We start from the raw sequence: 9827 nt of genomic DNA, 5'->3' as shown, positions 1-9827 counted from the left end.
AAAACGAATGAAAGGTGAAATTAAAGGTCAAATACAACAAGCTATTGCATCAAACTATAAATCTAGGATAAAACAGTGATTTCCTAACAATATACAAACAAAATGAACCGTAAAATATGGAAAATACAAGCAGACCAATTAACCATGCTATGACCCTTTCTCCCTACTAGTTCTCTCGTTGTTCTGGGGTTTTCCTCTCCTGGGACATAGAAGAACAGGGATAGAGCTGTTTGGCAGCTCCCCTTAGATCTGACCCCACCCAGTGTCTTCATCTTCCCCAGACATGCCCTATCCAACGAGGACACATGCCAGAAGGAGTCTCAGGAATCACTGATCCTGATGAGTCAGGACTTTCTGGCTTACAAGGGACTAGACACACTTGCTCAAGTAAAATAAATTAACATTATTTTAAATGATAGAAATAAATTAATACTTACAAGAGACAAGTTGAAGAGTGGGTTTGGAGATGTCAGGTCCAATGGCTCACGTTCTTGTAGTATGTCCTGCTGAATCAGTCCCGCTGAATGCCTTGGGGTGGTCCCATTCACCGGCACAGTCTCTCTCACTGCATCCACAGCCACCAGCAACTCCAATATGACACCCACACAACATCCATTCTACCAGCAAGGGTTTCTCCTTCCCTAGGGTTCCATGAAACTCATGACTTTGAATGCCTTTGGCCTGGCTTGGGTCACATTCTCACCCTTGAACCGATCACAGCAAGCAGAGGATGAAAAATGGGATTGGCTAGATGTGGATCATACAGCCATCTTCTAGGTGGGTGGAATATAAGGTCAGCCCCCTGAAACTGTTTGGACTGGAAGCAGCTGAGATGTAGTTCCAAAAGGAAAGCTGAGGTGCTGCAGCTGGTCATGAAGACAGATGCTGGCTCGGCAAAAGCGGCAGATTCCGTATCACTGACAGTCCACTGCATGGCACAGAATCAGAAGCACAAAGTAGGAAGGGATTCACTTAGGGTCAGGGGCTGTAGCCACCCATCCGCTGCTCCCGCTATTCTCCCACGACAGCAAAAAGTTCTTCCATTTGCTGAAAAGCAAGGCTGCTGATGATGGTAAACACAAGGATCCTGCCTTGGTCACCGGGCCCTTGCATCATAGAGACTGTCCCAGAATAGCCCAGGTGCTCTCAGAAGGCACACGGACCTCGTTCTTGTTCCCAGGAGGTGGTTGCGCAGGATGCATATGCCTGCCCGCTGGCCACATTAATCACCCGTCCCCGAAGAACAATATTGCTCATTTTTCCAGTCTCTTCTCCTGCCTTTACAAAGAGCAGGTACCAAATGCTAGGGTGGTAAAGAAATTATTGCTCAATGAAGTACGGGGAGGCTCAAGGATTATTCAATACCATGGAATTCATAATCGGCAGGCTTTCCAAAGGCCGCATGGGTGTATATGACTCTCTAGTAACACGCAGTCCCTGTGAAACTGCCTCTTGGGAGGCCCAGCTGCTCCCATAGCTTTGATTCTTAAAGAGTATGAATGTCAAAAGTTTGTAACAGGGCTTCCCTGGTGGCACAGTGGTTGAGAGTCCGCCTGCCGATGCAGGGGACAGGGGTTCGTGCCCCAGTCCGGGAGGATCCCACATGCCGCGGAGCGGCTGGGCCCGTGAGCCATGGCCGCTGAGCCTGCGCGACCGGAGCCTGTGCTCCGCAACGGGAGAGGCCACAACAGTGAGAGGCTCGCGTACTGTAAAAAAAAAAAAAAAAAAAAAAAAGTTTGTAACAACTGGAAGGCCAAAGGACTGCAGGGCCACCGTCTGTTGTCTGTTGTATGGTTTTTGTGGCCAGGGCCACATTCAACATTTGGAGGGTTATTACCTCTCTCGGCAGGCTAAGAGGCTGTGAGGGAGAGGACCCTTTTCTCAACCACATGGATGTTGGGAACATAAACATGCCAAGGGGCTGTCTATGCTGCCCAGGTTGTTGTTCAATTGCCCAGCGGCAGGTTCAGCTCAGTAACTGGCCAGAGGGCTTGACAGGGCCCAGGCTGGGCTGAGCTGGAGAACCACAGATGCCTGCTTGGATGGTCAGAGGTCAAGGGTTATCCTGTCTGAGACTTGATTTTCTACTGATGCCCGCTCAGATGGGACAGAGGATTCATGAAGTCCCAGAAGGGCCCCAGCTGCCCTCAAGAAGGCAGCACCTGAGGGTCAGCCTGTCACTACCCAGTCCTGCGTAAATCGGCACGTCTTCAGAGTGCCCTCGCGTCAGGGCTGTGCTGGAACCTGGGACTGCCCAGGCAGAGTGGGGCTGGCACCACCCCTTTCAGGCAGGAGGGAGGGAAGAGAGAAACCCTACATGACTTCTGACGGCCTCCACAGCCCCTGACTGAGGTTGAGGTCTATTTGAAACAGAGACAGTACAGACATTTCATTCGTCTCCCAAGAGCCCAGGACTGGGGGGAAGACAAACAATGATACAGCTCACCTACCTGACTCATGTGTGACCTTGGGAGAATCCTGTCCATCCTGGAGGCTTCAGAGAGATGGAGAGAGACAAGAACGGTGAGAACAGGTTATCCTTTAACCTAACTCTAACCCTCACCCTAACCCTAACATCCTAACCCTTTACCCTATTACCCTAAACCTAACAATCCTAACCTTGGATCCTAGACCCTCGATCCTGACACCTCAACTCTAATCCCTGACCCTGACCCTTTAACCATCACCCTAAACCCTGACACTGACTCTAAGCACAGACCTTAACCTTAGCAAAGTGGATGCCAAGGGATGACTCTATAATCTCTAAAATAAACCAAGGGAATAAATCCTCATGACCTTGCATTTAGCAGTGGTTTCTTCGATCTGACATCAAAGCTTAAGCAATGAATAAAATATAGATACACTGGATTTCCTCAAAGTTAATAATTTTATCACATCAAAACTGCTATCCAGAAAGTTAGACAGTCCACAGAATGGAAGAAAATATTTGCACATGATATATCTAATAAGAGTCTGTTATCCAGAACGTATCAAGAAACTCATCAACAGAAACACAAAGAACTCAATTTTTAAAATGCACAAAGGACTTGATCAGACTCTTCTCCAGACAAGACATGCAAATGGTCAACAAGGACATGAAAAGATGTCAAACATCAGTAGTCATGATGGAAATGCAAATTCGTACCGTAATGCAATACCCCTTCAAACACACAATTGTTATAGTCAAGAAAAATTAAAAATAATGAATATTGGCAACGATGTAGAGCAAATGGAACTTTTAAACATTGTGGAAATGTAAAATGGTGCAGCCTACGTGAACAATACTTTGACCTTTCTTCAAAAAGATAAATGTACTGGGTTGGCCAAAAAGTGCCTTCAGTTTTTAAATAAAAATAAAACACACATTTTTCATTTTCACCAAGAACTTTATTGAACAACGTATTCACCCTTTTGTTTCACTAGCTTCTGCCCTTTTTCAGGCAACCTCATAATTCTGTCTTCCCAAAACTTTTTATCTTTTTGAGCAAAGAACTGTTCCTGGTGCCTTTTACAGTCTTCCACGGAATTGAAATTTTTTCCATCAAGAGAATTTTGTAAAGACCAAAAAAAATGGAAATCTGAAGGTGCAATGTCTGGTGAATATGGCGGATGAATCAGAACTTCCCAGCCAAGCTGTAACAGTTTTTGCCTGGTCACCAAAGAAACATGAGGTCTTGCATTATCCTGATGGAAGATTATGCATTTTCTATTGACTAATTCCAGACGCTTTTCGTCCAGTGCTGCTTTCAGTTGGTCTAACTGGGAGCAGTACTTGTTGGAATTAATCATTTCGTTTTCTGGAAGGAGCTCATAATAGAGGACTCCCTTCCAATCCCACCATATACACAACATCACCTTCTTTGGATGAAGACCGGCCTTTGGTGTGGTTGGTGGTGGTTCATTTCGCTTGCCCCACGATCTCTTCCGTTCCACATTATTGTACAGTATCCACTTTTCATCACCTGTCACCATTTGTTTTCAAAATGGAACCTTTTCATTGCATTTAAGTAGAGAATCACATGCAGAAATTCACTTAACTTATGTGGAACTCAAACATCAAAGCAATTAATAAAATCAAGCTGGTGCAAATGATTTTCAGTGCTTGATTTGGATATTTTGAGTATGTTGGCTATCTCCCACGTGGTATAATGTTGATTGTTCTCAATTAATTTCTCCATTTGATCGCTATCAACTTCAGCTGGTCTACCAACCATGGAGCATCGTCCAGCGAGAAATCTTCAGCATGAAACTTCACAAACCACTTCTGACACGTTCAATCAGTCACAGCACAAATCCATACACTGCACAAACCTTTTTTTGCATTTCAGTTGCATTTTTACCTTTCTTGAAATAATAAAGCATAATATGCCAAAAATGTCGCATTTTTCCCATCTTCAATACTAAAATGGCTAAACAAAAATTCACCAACTTTGATAAGTCTTTTGCTAAATGCATGCTGATATGACAGCCATCACATAGAACCTCACAAAATTGTTTTGAATGAAGTTAAAGACAACTAAGGGCTACTAGAGCCATCTTACGGAAAAAGTCGAATAAACTTTTTGGCCAACCCAATTAGGGTTCAACAACTCCACTCCTATACAGACACCAAAGAATTGAAAACAGGTGTTCAAACAAAAACTTGTACACAAATATTCATAGCAGCACTGTTCATATAGCCAAAAGGAAGAAACAATTAAAATGTCCATCAACAGGTGAATAAACAAAATGTGGTACATCCATGAACTACCATACTATTCTGCCATATAAATGAATAGAGTAAAATGGTGCAGCCACTGTGAAAATAAAAGCTCCTTAAAAAGTTACACTCTGGGTTAACATATGATCCATAAATTTCACTTTGGGGCATTTACTCAAAATATTTAAAAGCAGGGACTGGAACAGGTATTTGTACACTCATATTCATAGCAGCATCGTTCACAATAAGAAAAGGTGGAAGCAACCCAGGTGCCCATTGATGGATAAATGGATAAACAGAATGTGGTATATACACAAAGGAATATTATTTAGCCTTGAAAACTAAGGAAATTCTGACACATGCTACAATGTGGATGAACCTTGAACTTACTATACTGAATGAGATAAGTCAGTCACGGAAGAACAAATTCTATGGTTCCACTTACATACGGTATCTGGGGGAGTCAAATTCAAAGACAGAAGGAATGTGGTTGCAGGAGCTGAGAGGAGTCAGTGTTCAATGGATACAGTTTCACTTGGGGAAAATGAAAAAGTTCAGGAGATGAGTGGTGAGGATATTTTTATAACGATGTAGATGTAGTGAGTGCCACAGAACTGTACACACCAAATGGCTTAAACGGTAAATGTTATGTGTTTTTATTCGCAGTGGGAAAAATGAAGTACTGATACATGCTACCATATGGAGGAACGCTGACAACACCCTAAGTGAAAGAAGCCATACAGAAAAGGCCACACAGATAACATACTCATTCTGTGCTTTAAATCCATCAAGGTTTTGAACATAAGGGAAAGTCGTAGTCAAGGTTTCAGAAAAAAAAGAAAACTGGGTCACAATGAAAAAAGATATTGCCATAGAGTTGGGGCAGGTGGTGAAAGGGGAAGTGGACCTATGGACCAGATTATTATAAGAAATTATAATCCTCCTCATTTGGTGGTTAAAAGTGCTTGTTCCCTGGGAGTGTATCCATGTTTTGGGTAAAACACACTGAAGTGTTTTGTGTGAAGTGGCAAATGTGAGTACTTTGTACTGCTATGGAAAATTTTCTATACATTTTAAATTACTGTAAAATAAATTACTTTTCAAAGCAACTGTGTCAATAAAAGGACAGAAATGTAGAGAAGACAACGATCTTTGTATAGAGGCCAACCCTACCCAGATCCTGCTCACCCAAAGTGATGATGTAATTTGCCATTGTAAAATTTCACGTGTTTTCAAGGGGCAGTGTGGGAAGATTATAATAGTAGCCACCCTATCTTGGGTGTTGTGGATGAGCTGGATGTGGTAGAAACAGTGGGATTTCTAATTCCAGTTTCCCATATTAAATCACCAAAACACTGTCAGAACCAATAAATGAATTCAGTAAAGCTGCAGGATACAAAATCAATACACTAAAAACACTTGTTTCTATACAGTAATAATGAACCATCAGAAACAGAAATTAAGAAAACAATCCCATTTCCAATAACATCAAAAGAAACAAATACCCAGGAATGAATTTAACCCAAGATGTGAAACAGCTGCACACTGAAAACCTTACGACATCAATGAAGAAACTGAAGATGCAAAGAAATGGAAAGATATCCTGTGCTTATGGATGGAAAGACTTAGTAGTGCTAAAATGTTCATTCTGCCCAAAACAGCATACACATTTAATGCACATCCTACCAAATTTCCAACGGAATTTTTCACAGGAGCTGAACAAACAATCCTGACATTTGTATGGAACTACAAAGGACCCTGAACAGCCAAGGGGACCCTGAGAAAGGAGAACAGCAGCTGGAGGAAACTCACTCACTAACTTGAAACCATATCACAAAGCTACAGTAACCAAACAGTGTAGAAATAGCACAAAAAGAGGCATGGGCCACAGGAATAGAATAGAGTCTGGGAAAGAAATCCACATATATGTGGTCAGTTTATGACAAAGCCGCCAAGGACATACACCAGGAAAAGGAGAGTCCCCTCAATAAATTGTGCGTGATAGAGAGAAGGGAGAGAATTACTGTGTTGGCTTCTTGGGGACACTTGGAGGACTTTCTGACAGTGGGGATGCAATCCGTTTGTCTTTTCCCTCCTTGGTAAGAAATCTCCGTATGACATGAGCCTCTCTAAGAATCCTCCCTGAATCGAGGCCTGAAGAAATCAGAGCTGAGATTCAAGTTGTCTTCACAGACAATATCTCAAGGTTAAGTATAAGTATGACTTCAACAAGGTAATTTAAAGTGCCATTATTGCCCTCCATTCCAGATGTGTAAGAGGGGAAGTGTTGGCAGAGGCCTAGTGTTTAAAGCTGTCTGGTTTGACTGGACATGCTCATTCATCCCCAGCTGGCCTCACACGCATTTGAGTTACTAGCGATGACCAAGCTGAATTCAGAGACTCGTCAGCGGGAAGGACACTGACAGAAACTCTGTTACCTGTCCTGTTGGTTTCTCTGTACCTTCTGCTCACTAGGTTGTGTCACTTGCTATGGTGCCTGGGCATCAGGTTTTTAATACAGTTATTACCAGTTGTGAGACTAGGAAGAACAGAAATCAGGCCATTCCACGAAATCTGAAACTGGAGGACAGGGTCACTTTCTTATTTTCCTGGTTTAACAGGCCAGTTAGTTGCTGCTCATGACTAACTAGCCCTGTTTTACTATCACACTGGGCAGTCGACTGAGATTTACCCATATATATACTTACACTAGTTCTACCTCAAAGAGCCTTCTTGATCAAACATGTCAACAACTTCACCTCAACCTGGAAATACTGGAAAGGCAGAATAAATTCAGTTTAAGGTGATTTATGTAAATCATTTATTACAGGAAATTTTCGTGGTGGGAAAGGCCAATATTTACCACCCAGTAAAAATAAATACTGATCTGATCTCAAAATCGTGTCTTCTACACACACACACACACACACACACACACACACTGGCGTGGGCACACACTCACGTGCACATGGGCAGATACAGACCCTCTGCGGAAGTTACCAGTAGCTTGTGAGGTCAGTGAAACCCCATGATTACGAGCTTACGCTGTGCAGTGAGCTGGCTCTGGGTTTAAATCCTGCCCCTGGCTGTGGGATAGGGCACAGACCACTTCAGCTCCCTGCACAGTTTTTCTCTTCTCTTAAACAACACCCACTACAGAAGGGTTAGTGTGAGGATCAGGTGGAAGGTACCTAATAAACTGGTGCTTCTCAAACTCCAAAGTTCACACAAATCATCTGGGAATCTTGTTACAATGCAGATGCTGATTCAGGTTCTCAAGTGGGGCTGGATGTTCTAAGTTCCTAGGTGATGTTATGTTGCCAGTCCACGGACCAAACTTTGCGTAGCAAGGTACATACTGAAAGCAAAATCGCTATCCTGTGGTCCTGCCAGCCAAGTAAGAGAAGAAAGCTGAGAAAGGATTTTTTGGTGCCCAGTGTGAGCTTGGCATGAACTCAGTTTCTCTAGGTACGGAGAAAATAACACATTTGGGGCCAGGCTTTATTCTGTCCCCTCATGAGCCTCAGCATGACTTAATTTCCATTCTTCTGCCCAGAGCCAGCCAGGGGCCACGGGAACACACAGAGATGGGGAGTCTCATACCTGTCATAGTCCTGGCAAATCTGCCCCATGGCCACCAAGGCCTTCAGGTACTCGCTGGCTGGCAGGGGTGGGTATAGCGCAGGGAACAGCTGTTACTGGGGTCCCTGTTGGAGCCAGTGGAATCTATAGCTACCTAGAAGAGAAGAGAGGCAAATAAGTGAATTTAAAGCGAATGCATCTCGTAAGAATTGCCACGTGCTGTGAGAGAGACACGGCCTGCGGGGGGAAAAGCAGCATATTACACACCCTGCCAATAAGCAGAGTTAGAGAAGAACTTCATTAGCTTTAAAAACTAGTTATTAATTTGGTTGAGGCCATTTCTGTAGTCTCCACTCTCCCTCTCCCCCGATGCCCTCTCTTCTCTGTGTCCAAAATGGAACTTGAGATTGACATACAGGTCAGAAAGCCCAACCACCGCTGCTCCACATCACCAGGCGCCAAGAGCAACGGTGGAATATCATAGTTCACTAAGAAGAGTCTTCTGTGCTCTCCCAGCAGGACGATTCCATCTCCGAAGCCTAGGTAGGCCCCCTTAAAACTAAACTCTGTGTTAGAGATGCAGTCTGTATAACAAAGCCAGTGTTACTTTCATGAGTGGCCGGCTGCAGAGAGATGTGCTTAAGTGGTTGTAATAAAATTTCTGCCAGAAGCAGAAAGTCTCTGCTTCTGTGTAAGGCTCCACTCATGTGAAAATTCCTGCCCACGCCAGAGAAGATGCATGAATCTAGGGCACTGTCAGTGGCAAGTGGAGAGAAACCTCTGTTTTGCCACCAAGTCGTCATTATCCTTGAACTTCTTAAATTTTTTCTGACCTCCAACATCATCATGATCTAAATAATGGTTGACTCATCCAACACTTAACAACTACTACAAATGCTTAAGCCTGAGGCGGGCTCAATCGGGAAGGAGGATTTCTTCTGATTTTTCAAGATCATCACCATTTAAATGAAAGTTAACCTAGCAAAACCCTAGTCAAGAACTGTGTGAAAAGCTAGCGGGGGTGGGGCGGGGCTAGGGTGGGGAACCTACATGCATTTTGTGAACAAAAAGGAGGTGTAAAGCACTCCAGGATCCACCCATGAGGGCCCAACCAGACAGAGGTCTGGATACATGCAGACAATCCTGGAAAACTCCTCCAAGAAGAACACTCGAGAGGTAGCTGAGAGACAGTGGTTTGGAGAAATCAAACATCTCAGGGCCTCCCGGATTTACCAAGCTCTAATACATACCCACTATTCTCTGCCTTTTTGTCCTACGTAGAGACACTTAAGAGATCACGGCACCTCACACGTGTGTGCATAGTGTTTAAAAGGTAAAAATAGTGCTGGGAAGGCTAGAAGTAAAGCCACCTCTTTCCTACTGAGGAAAGCATTTTAGAACTCTAGAGAATTCTAGAGAATGCAAGGATGTTATTAAGGAAATAACCTTGATTCTGCTCTGATTTATTATTATCATTGCAAGCACTGCAAATCATTGGCATGTGTTGATACTTAATTATTAATAACGAGTACCTGTGGCTCCCCTC

General features: G+C 43.5%; 1 long non-coding RNA gene across 2 annotated transcripts in view; it reads right to left on the bottom strand.

Moving 5' to 3' along the window:
• Nucleotides 1–3544, bottom strand: part of LOC113632491 (uncharacterized) — a 30388-nt gene extending 26844 nt beyond the window's left edge. The window contains exons 1-2 of one of the 2 annotated variants that reach the window (XR_003437832.1): nucleotides 2451–3544; nucleotides 438–928 (exon numbers count right to left, since the gene is read on the bottom strand). This is a non-coding gene — a long non-coding RNA (uncharacterized LOC113632491). Of the gene's footprint in view, nucleotides 1–437; nucleotides 1597–2450 lie in introns of those variants that run through there. The other variant, XR_003437831.1, reaches the window with a different exon arrangement.
• Between the last annotated feature and the right edge of the window lie 6283 nt (nucleotides 3545–9827).

The sequence above is a fragment of the Aethalodelphis obliquidens genome, unplaced genomic scaffold (genome assembly GCF_003676395.1).
Source record: "Aethalodelphis obliquidens isolate GAN/ISIS:26980383/991018 unplaced genomic scaffold, ASM367639v1 scaffold37, whole genome shotgun sequence".
NCBI lineage: Eukaryota > Metazoa > Chordata > Mammalia > Artiodactyla > Delphinidae > Aethalodelphis > Aethalodelphis obliquidens.
Note: the sequence above shows the minus strand (reverse complement) of the source record. Positions and strands in the feature narration are given on the sequence as shown.